We start from the raw sequence: 19839 nt of genomic DNA, 5'->3' as shown, positions 1-19839 counted from the left end.
CGCGTTGCGGGGGCCACAACCTCTGTCTTCATTTGTAATGAGACAGTTAATTTTACGGTCACCATCACAATAACGTTCCTGGTGCCAACTCTCTTGACGATTGGCCAGGGAATAAACGGCAACCCCAAGCCATAATGGGTTGGTGCCGCCTGCATGGATCTTGGCTCCTGTTTCCCAGAATGGCTGGCGTGATTTTAAGCGCTTTCGTGCTGGGTTTTTCAAGTCTTCGTGGATTAAAACTTGATTTGAAGCTTTCATGACTGCAGGAATTACTCTTTGGTTCTTTCGGTAAAGTCACATAGAAAATAAATAAATGTATTAATAGAGTACGACGTTTCGATTGCAACACAAGCAGGGGCTGGTGGTGAAGCCGGCGATGAGTACATTTTGGGGAGCGGGCGACGCCATGGTGACCCGCTGCCTGTTGCCTTCGTAAAATGTCTCTCAAAATTATTTTGAATTTGAGCGGAAGCAAAAGGTTAGACACGCGATCATGGATTTTAAGCACCGACTTCTATTGGTGGGGCGAGTGCCAGTTGTTACACCGGTGGTGGCTGCTGTGCGACCAGAGTGGCGGTGGCTGTGGTGGGACTGGTGGCGGTGGCTGCTGTTGGACTGGCTGCTGTTGGACTGGCTGCTGTTGGACTGGCTGCTGTGGGACACGCGGTGGCAGCAGCTGCTCTGGTGCTGACGGCGGCTTCTTCGAGAGTGGCGGTGGTGGTGGTGGTGGCTGCTGCAGGACCGGCGGTGGTTGCTGGTGGAATGGCAGTGGCTGCTGTGAGATCGGGGTGGTGGTGGTGGCTGCTCTGGCACTAGCGGCAGCGGCTGTTGTGTGTCTGGCGTTGCCGGTAGCTTCTGCTGCTGCTGTTCCTGCCGTGGCCCTTGCAGTTGCTCCGGCAGTTGTTCCCGTTGGAGCGGTTCGACGTCTTGGGTATCTGCAGGTAAAGAGGATGATGGCGCTAAAGTCCAAACCGCTCGACATTGGGTGAATGAAACAAATCGGTCTGAAGTATAAACAAGAAGATCCCTTCGCCGAGTGGGGCCGCTTGAGGCACAAGCGGGACGTCGCCTTGACGTGCTCCAGCGGGCAGTAGCTGTCCGCTGGCGGCGCGTTCAATTCTGGGGACCTGCATGCACGCACCAACGCGTCGCAAACCGTTAACACCTGCCTTTAAAGGAGACACTGCTGATCGCACAAGACAATATCTTTCCAGTGAGCTGGTCTGGGGGACGGTTGTAAGTGCAGGTTAAAGTGAAGGGGAGAGAAGGTGACTTACCGAATATAGAAGAGCATGTAGGCCTGCTCGTTCATAACAGCCTTGGTGTCCACGTGCCGCACGATGGAATCGTTCATACAGCACCATTGTCCATCGCTGATCTGCGCACAGTCACAGCACGGCTACACTTGGTTACAATGTTTACACAACTGCACCCAACCTCCTCCGTTCATTAATAACAAGACACGATACACTCTAGACAACAAGTTCGTAAAGAGCATCACCCCATCGTCAGAGCTGCAGAGGGTGCTACGGTTGCTATGATGGTGCTGAAGTTACAGAACGGTCTGCCTGACCATGTCACTGCATCGATGAACTTGGACCAATTTCATCAGAATCAGAATCATTTGTGCTGAATGAATTCGATGATCTACGAAGCTCTTTTCAACAGATGTCCAGTAGGGGCGGGTCAGAAAGTTATAACAACAATAAACAATACAACACCGATTGGAGTGCAAAGTGTAGAATGCTAAGGAAGTCACTAAATACAAATAAATAAAGTATATATACTGTAAGTAGAAGTTGCATAAGTACATCAAGACGCAAGAACAGACGCAAGACTTCTATTTATTCTTCCCTATTGGACATTTGTAACATTATGGGCACATTGCAGATGTGCATTGTTATTGTTTGATGGTAACAAATGTAATTACCTTATTGTAGCAATAATAATGGCCGCTGTTGGAGTCGGCTCCCTTGTGCACCAGCACCGAGTACAGGGAGTAGATTGCGGGCTCGCCCTGAGACGTTGAGGTGAAGGGTTGCATGTCCAGGTGCTCCGGGTAGGTGATGTTCTACAGGCAGCGCACAGAGACAAACGTTAGAAGAGGAAACGGCAGGGGTGGTGGGGTGGGCAGCAGAGATGGGCACCATCTAAGTTACACGTCAACGTGATGACGTGATGTCTCGCTCATTTGAGCGTTGAAGACGGTGCTCATCTCCTGTTGATAGCCCTGAGCAAGTGGTGGAAATTCTACAGTCATATGACGGGGGGCGAGTCTTTCCGTAGCACTTATTCCAACATGGAGAGGCATTTTCTCCAGCGTTGAACTGACAAGGGCTGTAATAAAATAAATTAATTAGAGCGATGTGGAGGGGCAGAATCATTACCCGGTTGATCTTGACGCCGTAGAGGTTGTACCGCTTGATGGAGACGGTGAGGACGTTGGGCAGGCGGTGGAGAGCCATCGTCTTCGTCGCTTCCCCCTTGCAACAGCACCTGCACGACAACGCCAGACATCGCACGTGTTCCCCAACTTTTAAACAATAAGTCTACTCAATTTTGTTGTTCGTTATTTTTTATTCATTTCTTAACGTAAAAATTGTTACTTATTTACGTTATATATTGGACGTTACTTTTTTATGTATTTATATTATATTTTTATTACTATCTTTTATTAGAATTTGATTCAATCAGCAGACGTTTGAAGCTACAAATGATTCCAGGGTGTCAACACACGATGCCCACTCACATTCTGCAGGTGTATTCGTCCAGCGTCTCCTTGTTAAAAAACTCCTCAAACGCCTCCACAAGATCTGATGAGTTCTGTTGGCCGACAGAGTGAAAGGCAAATGAGGACTCTAAGAAGCATTCCATGAACATCTGCAGGATTATATTGTGATGGCAATTCGGAAAACCCGCATTTCGTATGAAATCGTACAACCGCAAAAAAAGAGATCACGCACGCTACTGGCAGTGTGTTTGGATGTTAAGTGGCTGATTTATATATGTGTGTGTTATGCATGTTGGCACAGCAGGGGGCACAGGTGGTGCATCGGCCAGTCATCTCAGTCAACCCATGGTCTGTCCCGTGACCTGCCAGCGGGCGGTCGACACTACACGTGGCCTTAAAAGGCACTCAGGCTGGCACAAGCACCGTGGTGACATCACCGCCGCTTAGTGACGAATGGCGGTTGTTGTTCATGTATGTGATGTATGTACATTTAACTTATTCCGCACCGTACGTAGGTGTATAACTGTTAAGTGATGGCTTTCTCATTGCTTACATTAATATGGAGTGCAATGTCCAGGCACGTGTCATAGGTGTCGGAGTGGTTGCAGCACTGCATGCACTCCACTGCAAAACACAAGCACACATTAGGAAGGGACGTCACATGTTACTTAGATAAACTAAATGCACGCTTCCCACTGACATAGGTAATTGGTACTTTTCACCAACTGGTAAAAGGTTATTCTGTGTGGCACGTGCGTGAGAGTGTGTGAAGGCTGCAACGCGAGCGCGTCTACACTGTGATGATGCGCTTGCTGCTCGCGGTTAACAAGTTGGTAGAGGAGTGTGCACAACTCACCACGTGATCGAAGGTAACCCCCGAAGATCTGGTAAATGAGGGTGGTAGCCTCCGTGTATCTGTCCAGCCTGCCACGTCACAGAGAACGACACCACACCACACGGTGGTTACAGCGGCAGCAGAAGTAGCACCTTTACCGGATGCACACGCTTATGTGAGAGTTACACCATTGCCCGAGCTGTCGATTCACTCTTTGCCTTTAGCACTGCAACGCGTGCTCTGTAACAAACAAACGTGGTAGCGTCTGCACAGGGCAGCCACCTTCACGGCACAGCCGCAGAGCTGGGGGCAAGCTGGCAGCCGACACGCGGTGCTGTGGCCCGGCAGTTTTGTTATGCCCAGCGTGCCACGTGCCGCCCGTCAACACGAGGAATGATGTCATGGGGCCACCAACGTCGAGACATCGACCCCCCGGTATTTATCGGCAATGTGAAATGCACAAACAAAAGACGGCCCACGTCAGGGCCAAGGTGAAAGAACCGTGTTGCCAGCAGGGCCGGTCCTCTGCATCTCCCAGGTGTTCCCACAAAAGTGTGAGTAGCTTCTCACAGACGTCGAAGGACAATCGTGCAGAAAACCAAGAGGGAGCCGTGAGGTACCGAACTGCAGAACGACTGCCGCAAGTTGACTGGCGCGCGGTACTCACTCGCTGTGGCCATGGAGGCATGAGGCTTGCATGGCATCTACCACGTATCGCAGAAACTCGTGGGCATCTTCCTGTCTCCCAATGCGCAGGTGTTTGGCGATGCCTGCAGAGAAATGGACATGGGGACAAAGTGACAGATACAGGATCTGATGACGTTCTTCAAGAGCTCCCCAACATGTCAAAAGGAGCAGTGCAAAGGAATTGGAACACAGATGGTGAAAGATCGCGGGGATAACTTCTCCTCCGAGTGCAGTGTGAACGTAGTTGTGGGACTCACGCGTGATGTTTTTAGTGATGACCTTGGGTGTCAGCACTCTCTTTGAGTTGTTGAACGTGCTGACAACGTGACGCTCCATGACACACATCAGGCAAAAGTCGCTCTGTTGGCCTGCGAACGAGGGCACAATACAAAAAACGATAAGAGTACAAAGTGTTGGTAAGGTAAACATATCACTTTAAAAAAATCTACAATTATAACTAAACTTTTTTTTTATCTTACGAGATAAAGCCCACTGAGCTATTAGCTTCTTCAGAAGCGACCTGAACCACAAATGATAGCTCAACGAAGTGGCTTATCAAGTGTGAAATTCATAGCAGCCAAATTAACCGTGACAATAACCTAGCCCATGGGTAAACGAGAGTGCCAGTGGGGTACTTACAGGTGCTGCAGTGCTCTTGCAGCAGCAGGTAGTTCACGAGCGGCGGCGTGTAGGCGAGGCACTGCAGCGTGGCGTTGAGGAAGCAGGTGTTCCCCAGGTTGCGCAGGCCGGCACCCTTGCCCACGTCGTTCTCCCACCTGAGGCTCAGCCGCTCCGGTGCAAACAGCGAGAGCCGTGCTGCCGGAATGCCGTCGTCCTCCTCTGCACAAAGGGAACGGTGGTGGCGGAAGCCGGCGTCATCGCAGAGCGCTGCACTGCCAATGGGGCTGGCGTGGATATTCAGTGGCCCCAGCCAGTACCCGTGCTGCTACTATTAACCACAAAGATTTTGCTCCACATTTCAGTGTAAGACTCAAGTTCGCGACAAATATGATTCGCCTGCCACGTGGGCTGCTGGGTGTTTTGAGCTCCCCGTGTTACTCGTCAAGGGCAACAGCAGTGGCTCCAACGCGGCCCTTGCGTTGGTGGCTGTCACCCTAACGAGAGGTCACGAGGTCACGTGGTCGCACGCTCACCTTGGGGTGCAGGCAGCACAGACACGCCGATGTTCTCGCGTGCTGTGGCTGTCACCGGGGAGGGTTCAGGCCGGCCGTGGGGAAGGCAGCTGGGTTGGGTGCAATGCCTCTCGTCGGCCGCCACCGGCACCTCGGTGGACGAGGTGGGGGCCAAGACGGTGAGGTCGTTACCGGACGAGGTGCCCTCCGCTCCAGCTGCCACAGTCGTGGTTGGGTCCTGCCACAGCAACGCAGTCAACACATCCACAATTACTCCTCCCATGTGGACTGGGATCCCAACACACGTGGGACTGTTTTATCACCAAAAGAAATACAATTTTAGTCCATGAACCGATGCAGGATCAAATGTCTCAGAAGTCAATATATACAGTATTTTTAAAGGAACCCCAAACTCACTTTAATTCGTAAAAAACTCTGTGATGAACGGCCATTGATTAAAGAATGAACGAGTTCAATTTGTTGTTATGCATGCTACAGAGAAGGCAGCTGTAGTCTCAAAGAGGTCTTAAATGCATTTCAGGAGGGAAATCGTGCATTCATGTTAATCGAATTCATTTGTAACATTTGATAAAATTAAACGAAATAACCGTCCGTTATTTCTCAAATAAATACAATAACCCGATGTATCCTGATTTTTGGCCACCCTCTTACAAACAACGTCATGAAGGGCCAACTGTGATGTGCCCTAAAGAAAGCCCATTGCCTGAAACGTCGATTTTATATATTTAATCATACAGTATATATTTAATACACATTATTATACAGGTTGGCGCAAAAGTTAAGACACATTGTTATTTCATTTATATTAACCCTCACATAACGTTTTATTATTTATTTTTAAAGTCAACTTTATATTTATAGTTTTGATGATCTGTGCCGAACGCCTGACACACGCTGCAGGTAACGCTGGCTTGGCTACGTGGATTCCCATGCAATTCTTTTGATTTTCACGAAAGGCTTAGATTAAAATTGTAACTAATTATTAGTTTGTTGTTACCAGAACGATACATTTTCTCCCAAAATACACCAGCGCCTATTATGATAAGAGCCACGTCTGCCCTCTGTTTTTGTGCACCATTATTAGTGAGTAATAATAAATAACCCATTCAGTTAATTTGTGCGTGATAATATTTATTTTTTGAACGTCGAATAGAAATAAAGAAGCAGAATCCGCTTTTAATTTGAACTCAGTGCAGTTTCACTTTGATGGCTTTTGCTCGCACTTACGGTGAACATTTGTGACAATTGGTGAACACCGACATCTCCCCTTGCGATTAATAATGAACGGTCACTATTTTTTAATTCACATCAAATCAGAATCCAGTAAGTTATTGTAACTAAACAGGGGCGGACACCCGTCCATGTAGGCGAACGAGGCGGTCGCCTGGGGCGCCAAAAATTCGAGGAAAAAATATACAAATAAAATAACGACGATGTCATTTTGATTCCCATACAACGTACAGAGGGTCTATGAATTATAATTCATTTCTCAACATTCCTGAGAATGTATTGGTTGGACAGACGGACGGACAGACAAACCGAATAATTTTGCCTCTGTTTAAAAAAATACGCTTAATTAAACATTAAATGTAAAATCGTGGCAAAATGTTTCCCAGTTTACCAGAAACCTCAGCCTGGATCTGCCCTTGGGGTTTGGGGGTGGCGGCGCCCATTGCGATGTTGGCCGAGGGCGCTGCCAGTTGCTGGCAGCAGCTGGTCTAGGGCCACCCCTCTCACTGAGTTCAAATTCATTTTGGTAAAAGCGACTTTCTGCTCACGTTTTGAGCGAAAATTGGTGAACACACCGACGCGTCCCTCCGGTTTATAAATAGTAATTTTTTTAGTATTCACATTAATAGGGAATCCAGTAAGTCGATACTTAGCACGAAATCATTCCTACAACATTTAGTTTACTTTCTTCCCGACAAAAAGGCAACTCAAACAGCTGCTAGAACGATGAAGGTGATTTACAATTGTCATTCTTTATTTACAGGTTTGTTATATATTACTCTCAGAAGAGAAAATTACATTCGGTACGTCACATTCCGTAACTTTAGTTCATTCAGATGAAGCCAGAAGAGTCGCAGACGAAAGAAGACGTCGATTAAACGGAGGAAGGCGGCAGAGATGGCGTCATCGACAAAGTCACGACACACTGGATCGTTTACGACGTGAAAATACCCGTCACGTGACGGGCAATTACGCAACTTTTATACGTTATTATTAATTTCTATTTTGCTTTTTCAGGTGACATTTTTCAAAAATGGAAAGGTAATTGACCAAAGACGAACGAGTTCGAGTGTCATTTGTATGTGTGGTGGGAAATTGTTGGGCGTAATACGCCGCCACCACTTTGGTTGAGCAGGTACTTCCAGTCAGGGGGCAATAGCGAGTACGGCCTGTGCTAAGCAGGACTCGTGGGTCAGGCATCCCGGGGGGGGGGACGGTTGAGAACCGGAGGGGGACACCCCAGGTCCCCGGGTGGGGGGCTGGGGAGGATTGCGCAACAATCCAGGTCCCTCGAGAAGGTTCCAGATGGTGGGCGTGACCAGGGGCTGGGTGACCCTGGGAGCCCCATAAAAGCCGGACCCCAGTGCGGCTGAGGCAGTTCGCCTCAAGCCGAAGACCCAGAAGCCCACCTGAAGATAGGACCCTGGACCCCAAGCCCCGCCGTCCTTATAAGGGCCGGGGCTCAGTGAGGCCAGTGATCAATAGGCTAGGACCCTGAGGATCCCCCGACCCGACGCCCTTCTCAGGGCCGGGTCTGTGTGGGCCAGCGGTCGAGACCCGAGGACCTTGGCTGGCTCGGGTCAGCCTCCCCTAGGTCCCGCTAGCCGGAGGGCTAAGGAGTGGTTAGCCCCAGTAGTTAGAGCACGTTAGCCCGGAGGCCGTACCTCCTTAGGTGGTGGGTAGAAGGGGCCATTACCCCTCCGTGTTAGGGACCTAAGTGTTACTGTTATTGTTGTCATAAATAAATACGTGTTGCCTCCTACGAAGACTCAGTCTCCATACAAACCCACTACATATGCAAAAGAACGCAGCTGTGATTGATTTTTTTAAAGGCCTAAATTAATTTGAAGAAATAATAAATTCGTCCATCGTGCATTAATGTTAATAGATGTAAGTTTTAACGTTTATTAAACAAATCAAATAAAGCTCTGTTATCTGTTGAAATAAACATGATAGCTCTATGTGGCATGACTTGTGGGCCACGCTTTATAGGTGACGTTATGAAGAGCCAACTGTGATGTGCTCTGAGGAAGGGGCATTGACTGAAACGTCGTTTTCCTATATTTAATAATACTTTGTATATGTATTGCACGTTATTATCAGAGTCAGAATATTTATACTGGAGTAATCCGATGAGCTATAAAGCTATTTTTCACATGTCCAATTGGCACGGGTCAGAACGTTACAACAACGAACAACACAAACACATAATAGGAGTGCAATTTAACTTAATACTGAAATTACACCGTTCTCATTATTCTTAAAGTTAACAATTTCACTATTATCATTATTAATATCGATAACAAATCCTCTGTGACTTGTTCAAATAAATACGATACCTGTGTCCTGACTTTTGGGCAACCTTCTATAGGCGACGTTATGAAAATGGAAAAAACTGATGTACTCTGCAGAAGGGACATTGCCTGAAACGTTGCCTATCATTTTCCTGTAACAATTCCCCCACCCCCGTGCACTCCTAGAGTTGTGATTGGCTGAGCGGCGCCAGCAGGCCCCGCCCGCCACCCGGGGCTCCTCCCCCTCACCTGAGGATCCGCCGTCAGACGCGGCCCCGCCGCCGCCTGCGCGGCTCCCGTCAGCTCCGGCACGGCGACCCGCGCCGTGCCTCGGGCTTCATCCGGGGAGGGGGTCCCGGGCACAGCCCCGCGGGATCCCTCGGGGGGGTCGCCAACTGCAACAAGAAGCACAGCGATCACATTTTACACTGCGGACAAACACACGGCTCTACATTTCCCACTGTAGATAAACATGGCACTGGATTCAGTGGCCGCATCCAGCACCCGTGCTGCTACTCTTAACCAGACATTTTGCCCCACATTGAAGTGTAAGGCTCAAGTTAGCGACAAATGTGATGTGCCTGTCACGTTGGCCGCTGGGTGTTTTGAGCTCCCCGTGTTACTCATGAAGGGCAACAGCAGTGGCTCCAACGCGGCCCTTGCGTTGGTGGCTGCCACCCTAACGAGAGGTCACGAGGTCACGTGGTCGCACGCTCACCTTGGGGTGCAGGCAGCACAGACACGCCGATGTTCTCGCGTGCTGTGGCTGTCACCGGGGAGGGTTCAGGCCGGCCATGGGGAAGGCAGCTGGGTTGGGTGCAATGCCTCTCGTCGGCCGCCACCGGCACCTCGTTGGACGAGGTGGGGGCCAAGACCGTGAGGTCGTTACCGGACGAGGTGCCCTCCGCTCCAGCTGCCACAGTCGTGGTTGGGTCCTGCTACAGCAACGCAGTCAACACATCCACAATTACTCCTCCCATCCGGACTGGGATCCCAACATACGTGGGACTGTTTTATCTCCAAAATGAATTAAATTTAGTCTATGAACCGATAATCCATCTGCATAATATCTCTCAGAAATATATACAGTATTGATTTTTAGAGGAACCCCAAACTCACAAAATATTCTAAGAAGGGGCCATTGACTAAAGACGAACGAGTTCATTTCGTTGTTGTCCATGCAGAAAAAGGTAGCTGTAATTTAACAAAAAAGGTGCTAAATGCATTTCAAAAGAGTCATGGATATCAGTTTTAACATTTGTTAAAATTAAACTAAATAACCCTTTGTGATTATTTAAGATAAATACAATAACTTTGCGTGTCCTGACTTTTGGGCCACCCTCTGTAGGCCACGTTATGAAAGGGTCTAACAACTGTTGACGTGCTCTGTACAAGGACCATTGCCTGAAACGTCGCCTATCATTTTCCTATACCAATTTTCCCACACCCGTGCATTCCCAGCGTTGTGATTGGCTGATTGGCGCCAGCGGGCCCCGCCCCACCAGCCACCCGGGGCTCCTCCCCCTCACCTGAGGCTCCGCCCTCAGATGCGGCCCCGCTATCGCCGCCTGCGCGGCTCCCGTCAGCTCCGGCACGGCGACCCGCGCCGTGCCTCGGGCTTCATCCGGGGAGGGGGTCCCGGGCACAGCCCCGCGGGATCCCTCGGGGGGGTCGCCAACTGCAAAAGAAGGAGGAACACAGCGATCACATTTTACACTGCGGATAAACACACGGCTCTACATTTCACACTGTAGACAGACATGGGCCTTCTGACGAACTAAATAGCTCAGTGGGCTTCACCTGGTTGAATAAAAAAAATAGTAGTTTATTTTTAATCTTAGTTTTTTCGGTAAAGTCACGTTGAAGGGAAACAACAAAATAATAAAATATATATTAAACAATAAAAATTCTCACGACGTTTCGACCATAACTCAAACGGTCATCTTCAGGTGTGTTGGTTCGCATAAATTGATTTTTAAACGGCGCATTTATTTATAAAAAACGTTAGCGCCACGCGCAGCGATTTGGCAGTTTGCCCAGGACTAGTCCATCTATATTCTGAAAAGAGGAGGGGGGAGACGAAATTTTTTATAATGTACGCTGTCTGAAAGCCACTGTAAGCGTGAACAATCAATACAGTGGCTTTCAGACAGCATACATTATAAAAAATTTCGTCTCCCCCCTCCTCTTTTCAGAATATAGATGGACTAGTCCTAAATAAACTGCCAAATCGTTGCGCGTGGCGCTAACGTTTTTATAAATAAATAAATGCGCCGTTTAAAAATACATTTATGCAAACCAACACACCTGAAGACGACCGTTTGAGTTATGGTCGAAACGTCGTGAGAATTTTTTATTGTTTTATATATATTTTATGATTTTGTTGTTTCCCTTCAACGTGACTTTACCGAAAAAACTAAGAATATGAATTACTGCAGTCACGAAAGCTTTAAATCAAAAAAAGTAGTTTATTTTGTTTACGGGATTTTCTTACCGTTCTTATACCTTTCTCGTGTCGGTATTGGTGTAACTTTATGAACCCGTCTCTACTGGACATTTGTTTAAAAGAGCTTCATAGCTCATCGGATTTATCTGGCTCCACCACCAGCCCCTGCTTGTGTTGCAATCGAAACGTCGTACTCTCTTAATAAATTTATTTATTTTCTACGTGACTTTACCGAAAGAACCAAAGAGTAATTCCTGCAGTCATGAAAGCTTCAAATCAAGTTTTAATCCACGTAGACTTGAAAAACCCAGCACGAAAGCGCTTAAAATCACGCCAGCCATTCTGGGAAACAGGAGCCAAGATCCATGCAGGCGGCACCAACCCATTATGGCTTGGGGTTGCCGTTTATTCCCTGGCCAATCGTCAAGAGAGTTGGCACCAGGAACGTTATTGTGATGGTGACCGTAAAATTAACTGTCTCATTACAAATGAAGACAGAGGTTGTGTTCTCCGCAACGCGAGGCCGGAGTGCGCTCTCAGTGAGGTCGTGCAAGGTATTCCCGTACGGTTCTTCTCTCCGTTAATTAAAAATGGGGGACTTTTATTTCGCGTTGTGTCGGGGATTTAAAAAGTCACCGCTGTTGCAAAATATTTATTTATTTATCGAACTGTGAATACGTCGGCATTTTTTAAACTACATATCTGTTACTTTTTTACGTACGGGGCGTGCACATTTCAATGGACACGCTAACCGTAGCGCCAAGCCGTAACCACGTGAAATGTGCGATAAATGATGAACTTCGCCAAGCACTTTATTTCCATCTTCCATGATGCCTCCAGAAACAGCGGTTTCTGAACTCGTGAATGTAGATCATTGACACTTTGGTCTCCTCGGGGTTTTTATCGTTTGTACAAAAGCAGCTCAAAGTGTGGGAAGGGAAAGCGAGATTAATGTTTTCCAGAGATTTTGTCTACCTCGTTTTGTATTTGCACTTGACATCAATATATACTTGTCGTGACAAAACTGGTCTCGCTTCCATTTATTACTTTGCCATCGCAGTGTGTGTGTGTATGTGTCTTTGTGTGTGGGTGTATGTGTGTGTTTCTCTTTGTTTACGTGTGTTTATGTGTGTATGTATGTGTGTATGCAGGTGCGTGTGCTCGCTAACAGCACTTGCCCAAACAGCTTGTTTTGGCTATACGGGGGATCTTTGTCTTTGTATGTCTGTGTGTTGATGGGTGTGTACGTGTTTGTGTGTGTGAATGCGTGTGTGTGTACGTCTAATTACATTGTTCAGTCGTAGTTTAGTGGTAGTTAATTGAAGGTGGAGGGGTTACCAGCCCCTCGCACCCGTCCAGAGCCCTCATTTAGCAGCTGTGATGGTCACAGACGCCATAAGGGGAGAGGGCCAATTGGAATTGGCCCTCTCCCTCACAGCACCGACCACGATAGCGTTGCCACAGAAATGTTTGTGGGGAAGAGGTCAAGACCACGTTGCTGACCTAATTAAATGTTGAATATAAAAAGTGGATAAAAGGTAAAGGTACAGCCCCTGCGGTTGTTCACGCCACTGCCGGCAAATGGGGCCTCCATGAGCGGGAGCTCCAGAGAGCCCCTTCGAGGGTCATTGGCCTACTCCTCCACACTGGCCAGAACGGCTTGGAAGAGAAGGTCGTCAAATATAAAGTTAGATGTACCTGCCGCTTACAACATTTGACCGTAACGCGTTCGGTGGGGACACGCTTCTTGCTGGGCTCAAATGCAGGGCGGCGTGTGAAGAAAAACGGGGCCCAGAGAATGTTGACTCCAGCACTGGGGGGGTGCCGGTACACTGGGACACTGCTGTGGGTGTGGTTACTCAATCGCCCAGCCACGTGGAGGAGTAGCCACTGATATGAAACGCAACGCCATCGTCTAACCTAATCAACCCGTTCACCCGTGAAGCGGTGGCCCGGCCGTTAGCGCACACTGACCACTGCCAGCTAAGTTCGATTCCCGGCCACGGCTAACGTCGGTGCTGAGTGACATCTGAACAAATCTCTGGGCTGCCTCACCTTCACACCAACTCATACTGACCAGCGTGGTGAAGTATGATCAAACACCCCCCCCCCCCCCATTTACTGACACAGAGTGGGGAGCTCTTACCTCCGCTGTGGATTGACAGAGGGCCGCCGTCTATGCTGAGCCCCACGCCAGTATAATCGCAGCATCCCTCTGCAATAGCTCTGCTGTGACACCTGAAGGCACACAAACAACACAAGTGGGTGGCCAGGTGCAGGGAGGGTGACGTCCTCATTCAATGAATAAAAAACGAAAAGGAACCCGCCACGGATATTCACCAAGCGGCAATGAGAGCGTCGTGGCGATGCTGCTGCTGTCAGAAACCCGCCGCACGATGCAGTGCGGACACGAGTTGACAATTTCAACCCCACACATCCGTTACTTTTCTTGTCAACACCCTCAGCATTAAATTAACATTGCAGAGTTTTATAGTTCAACATTCAATGATCGTCCTACACTAAGGGGTCATTTAATTATCATTTTGAGTCATTCGATTTAACAACGCAAATATGTAATCGCTACAGCTATTGAGAGAGCTATTTTGGAATTCTGCTAAATCCAAGAAAGGTAACAATGGCAAATTCTGCATTTTTAAAGTAATGGTTTGATAATGATTTCGCACAGTTAATGATGCAACTACTGGCACAGGGCAACCGCGGCTCGAGTGTGAACGCCTTCACTATGAGAGGGGTCACCCTGCAGGGTTGAGTAGAGATCTCTATCCCACCCTGTATAGCAGGGGTGTCCAAACTACGGCCCGCGGGCCAACTGCGGCCCGCCATCCATTTTTAATTGGCCCGTATCAAAGTTTAAAAATATAATGAACTATGGCCCACTGTATTGCACTTCTTAATTTAAACACTAAATGGCGCTATTGTCTTGAGCAAGGCAGCGTCTCCACAAGGCAAGCAATCGAAGAAAACATTTGCCCAGGGTCACCAGAAATGCCGGAACTGAAGAGACGCAAGATTGCAAGCGAGTGCAGAAAATTTCAGACTCGGTGGAAAAATTATTATTTTTTCATAGAAACCAAGGGGAAGTGTGTTTGTTTGATTTGTAATGAGAGTGTTGCCGTGATGAAAGAGTACAATGTACGACGGCATTATGAAACGAAACATCAGACCTTCACGTCCTACACTGGCGCCGAGCGGAGAGAGAAGGTAAAGCAAATGGCAAGCTAGCCTGCTAACGCAGCAGCAGGGTTTTTTTTTTCCGTGCTAACAAAGCTCAAGAAAATGCAACAATAGCCAGCAATGAAGTAGCTCAACTCATTGCCCTACACGGGAAACCTTCCTCAGACGGTGACTTCATCAAACAGTGTTGATGATAATTTTTGCATTACGGAGGAACTGCTTGATCTTCGGAGTCTAAAGGGGACAACAACTGGGAAGGACATGTTTTGAAGCTGTGTCAGATTCAATTAACCAGGCTGGACTTAAATGGGACAAGCTGTGTGGAATTACAACAGATGGGGTTCCAGCAATGACAGGCGAGCGCAAAGGAATGGCTTCTATGGTGAGTGCCAAGGTGCAGGAGAGCGGAGGTGAGGCTGTTAAAATGCACTGTATCATCTACCAAGAAGCCCTCTGTGCCAAGATAATCCAGCTTGGCGATGTGATGAACACAGTTGTGAAAAATGTCAAAAAAAATTATGGCCCGAGGGCTTTACCACAGAGAATTGCAAGCGTTCCTCTCTGATGTCGATGCTGAACACGGGGACCTACTCTACCATTCTCAAGTGCGCTGGCTCAGTCGCGGCTCCGTGCTGCAGCGGTTTTATTCCCTGAGATCAAATATCGACAAGTTTTTGAAAGAAAAGGGCAGACCTCTCCATGAGATCAGTGACCCTTTATGGTTGGCAGTCCTGGCTTTTTTAGTTGATCTCACTGATCATCTCAACACCCCGAAAAAGAGACTACAAGGCAAAGAGCAGCTGGTACCACAGCTGTATGTGCACATGAAAGCATTCCGTGCGAATCTCCTTCTCTTCGAGTCACAACTGCGCAACTTCAATGTAGCGCACTTCCCCACGCTGACCGAAATCAATGCGCATTTCCAAATGCCAAGCTCTCTGCAAAAATGAGAGAATATGTGTCTGTGATCACATCTCTCATGACAGAATTCAGTCAGCACTTCCAAGATTTTTCTGTCATTGAGAAGGAAATCACACTGTTTGCGGCTCCGTTTTCAATGGATGCGAAAGAAGTGGAGGAGAGTCTGCAATTAGAACTGATCGAAATTCAGTGTGATGATTCTCTGAAGAATCAGCATCAGCTTCTCTCCCTACCTGACTTCTACCGGACTTTGGAAAAGGCCAAGTTTCCTCTGATGAGACGCCATGCAAAACGAATGATGAGTCTGTTCGGCTCAACATACATATGTGAGCAGACATTCTCTCTGTTAACGCTGAACAAAAGCAGGCTGAGAACCAGAACGACCGACAGCCATCTGCGTGACGTCCTTCGCATCTCAACCACCAAACTTACTCCTGACCTGCCAGCTATCCTTCAGACCAAAGCGCAGCATCACTGCTCCCACTGAGCGTAACATTCTTCCCATTACAGGTGAGTTAAAAATATACACGCCGTTTTCATTTGTTAATAAGCCCAATTACTTAATAAATTCAGTCAATTCAAGTTGATGACAATTTTTTTAACAAACGTTAGTTGATGTGTTAACAAGCCCAATAATGTATATGTGTAATAAGCTTGAAATATCCACATCCCCTATTTCTCTTCTTGTCTCTCCCGTCATATGGACAATGAAGGGGGATCAGCACCCTAAAAACCAATCTGAGGCTGTCACTGAGAGAATGACCTGCCAACCTTTTTGTAAAAAATAAAATTAAAATCTACTAATGAAGAGCTATGATGGAGGCTTTTTTTCTTCAAACATGTTCAATAATCAAACGTAATTTACCTGCATCTGATTGATTTTGACAATATTAGTGCATGAGAAGTGAGGCAGTATACCTCACATCTAGTGAGAGGCCCAATCCTTCGTATATTTTTCTGTATGTGGCCATCGGGAAAAAAAGTTTGGACACCCCTGCAGTATAGAGTAGTCAACGCGTGTTTAATACTGAGTACTACTCAGCGCACACGGCGGCAAGAGCGCACTTTATGAATGGAATCGGTCATCATTGACGGATGTTGGGGTCGTTGAGTAAACAGCCAAAGAGGGTGACGAGAAGTGGCACAGATGGGTAGCGCGCCACGCTACGAACTGGCTCCACGCGAGTTCAATTCCTGTCCAGGGCTAACAACGACACGACTGGCGAGCGATGTCAGGGCTGGTTGCCCGCTACCTTCACCGACCAGCATCGAGCACCCGTGGTGGGATATGGTCAAAGAACCACAATGGTGGGAAGGCCTTCATCCAGCAGTGGATTGACCGTGGGCAGTAAAAAATAAAGTGTTGCTTTGTAGCTAATAGCCCCAGGGTCACATAGTTCCTCTCGATATTCAGCTCGGGTTGGACCGAACATTCGGGTCAGACGGCCAGTTGAGAGGGTCGCACGCATCTTCAATGGAGCCTCCATCAAGGCATTATTGTATTTCCCGATGGGCCAGAGCAGCAACTGATGCCACCCAAAGGTGACGAAACCTTTGAACGTAGCGGCCGTCACGTAATTCACTTTCATCGACCATATCGAGATGAGCACTGCAGTCAGGATCACGACAGATGTTCTGTGTGCGTGGAGTGGTGGTGTTGTTATTTTTACTATTTTATTTATTTTCACCACCTAAGTCCCACTGAGCTACATCGCGCTTTCATAAGAAGCGACCTGGCCACAGATGCTAGCTCAACAAAGTGGCTTATCGTGTGGACATTTAGAGCGGCCAAATATTCGAAACACGTCGATTCTCAATGTGGAATGGAAACACCGCAGCACCCGGAGCAAAAATCCACGCGACCCCGGGGAGAGAGACACCGCAGACTCCAAATATACAGCAGCAGCAGCAGGCGTCGGGGTCGGGATCGAACCCACGACCTCCTGCACACCGGGCGAGGTAGTTAACATCTCCTAGCCACCGTGGGGACCCGAAGCCTTCATCCAGCAGTGGACTGCCAACACGGCACGGCATCATTGCGGGTCTACAAAGGTAAATGGTTGGAGGATGTGGAGCCGAGTGGACTTGCCGATGAGCGGTACCAGCAGTGTCAAGATCGGCGTCTGTGGAGGAGGCTCGTGAGGGACGCTCCCGGGCAGTTGGAGGCAGTCGCCCTCCAGCAACAACGACGACGACGACGGAGGGGCAAAGGAGCGACGCTCACAACAACGAGCGGAGAGGCGGGCGGCTAAAATGCGGCGAGTTGGCACAGCTGGTGGCGTCTGCCAGCCATTTCGAGTCCGTCAACCCATGGCACCTGCAGGGTTCTGTCCCGTGACCTCCTGTCAGCGAGCATTCGACACTTCGCGTGGGCTAAGAGTGCACCTAGCCTGGCACAAACGCCGTGGGGACGTCACCGCCACTTAGTGGCGAATGCCCCCTCTGCCTGGAGATGTCCTCCAAGCCCGTGGTCATCCTGCCCTGCCAGCACAACCCGTGCCGCAAGTGCGCCAATGATGCGTTCCAGGTGCTCGCCCGCACGCTCACCTGTACACTCACCTGTACACTCACCTGTACACTCACTCACCTGTACACTCACCTGTATACTCACCTGTGACACTCACTCACATGTACACTCACCTGTGACACTCACCTGTACACTCACCTGTACACTCACCTGTGACACTCACCTGTACACTCACTCACCTGTACACCCACCTGTACACTCACCTGTGTAACTCACCTGTGACACTCACTCACATGTACAGTCACCTGCACGCTCACCTGTACACTCACCTGTACACTCACCTGTGACACTCACTCACATGTACACTCACCTGCACGCTCACCTGTACACTCACCTGCACTCCCGCCTGAACACTCGCCTCCACGCTCACTCACTTGTACACTCACTCACTTGTACACTCACTCACTTGTACACTCACTCACTTGTACACTCACTTGTACACTCGCCGTTTGTTCGTTCGTTCGTGGGTGTTTTTGACGCGGTTTTTTTGTGTTCGTTTGACGGTACAGGGGAGGGGTAAGGGGTGGGGTGGGGGTGGTTGTGTTTAAAGTTCACAAAACTCGTGCATGTTCTTAAAAGGGGCCGCGCGGCCTCCGATCGATGTTCACAACTTTCCTTCAGTGTCGGGGTCAACTCGGCTACGCATCGTGTATTTAAAATATTGTACTCTCTAACACAATTACGCTCGGATGCTCCTGTATATTGGAAAAGGCGTTCACGAGATATAGATCACAAGTAACGGTGATGATGATTTAAACGATCTCTTTATTTTTCAGTTATTGGAAGAAAAACATAAGGGATGTACACCGGCCGCTAATTTTGAAGATGCACGGGACTACAATTCCATTCTGAGATCATGGAGATCATCATCGAGATGATGATGATGATGGAGATCACCATCGAGATAATCATGGAAATGACGATGGAAATGATCATGGAGATGACCATGGAGATGATCATCGATATGATCATGGAGATGACCATGGAGATGACCATCGAGATGATCATGGAGATGACCATCGAGATGATCGTGGAAATGATCATGGAGATTACCATTGAGATGACCATCGAGATGAACGTGGAGATGATTATGGAGATGACCATCGAGATTATCTTCGATATGATCATGGAGATGACTATTGAGATGACCATGGCGATGACCATCGAGATGATTATGGAGATGAACATGGAGATGACCATCGAGATGATCATGGAGATGACCATCGAGATGACCATCGAGATGATCGTGGAGATGATCATGGAGATGATTATGGAGATGACCATCGAGATGATTATGGAGATGCCCTTCCAAAACCGGCGTGTTCTCTCATCTGTGTTTTGTACGTAATCTTTTTCGAATAAAAAGTACACACGCGTCCCGCAGAGTCTGTCGTCGTGGTGGTGGCTGACACTGTCGCATCGCAAGGCTCCTGTTGCTCACTCCTCCTTGATGGTCATTCCCAGGCGTGGCAGCACGCTGCTGTTTGGCCGTCACGAGTCGTGGAACCAATTCTGAATTCACGGGCAATTTATTTTTAACACGCGAGGAGAGGATGCCGCATTCTACACGGAACCAGGCGTCGGCAGCCAAAATAACAAGACGGGCCGTTGTTTTTTTCTAATTTGGTATATTATATTGAAAAATATCTCTCTAAATTTCAAGAGCCACCATGCCACGTGAATACGAGACGGTGGGTCCTTAATAAATAACGTCACGAAGCGGTCGCTTAAAGAGCCGCAGGTTTGCCCGACCCCTGACGTAGACGAATATGACCTCGCAACTCCCTTGCATGGAAGAAAACGAGCAATACACATTCCC

The sequence above is a fragment of the Petromyzon marinus genome, chromosome 43 (genome assembly GCF_048934315.1).
Source record: "Petromyzon marinus isolate PM22_M1 ecotype Great Lakes invasive population chromosome 43, UKy_Petmar_22M1.pri1.0, whole genome shotgun sequence".
Classification (NCBI taxonomy): Eukaryota; Metazoa; Chordata; class Hyperoartia; order Petromyzontiformes; family Petromyzontidae; genus Petromyzon; species Petromyzon marinus.
This window is presented reverse-complemented; position numbering follows the sequence as displayed.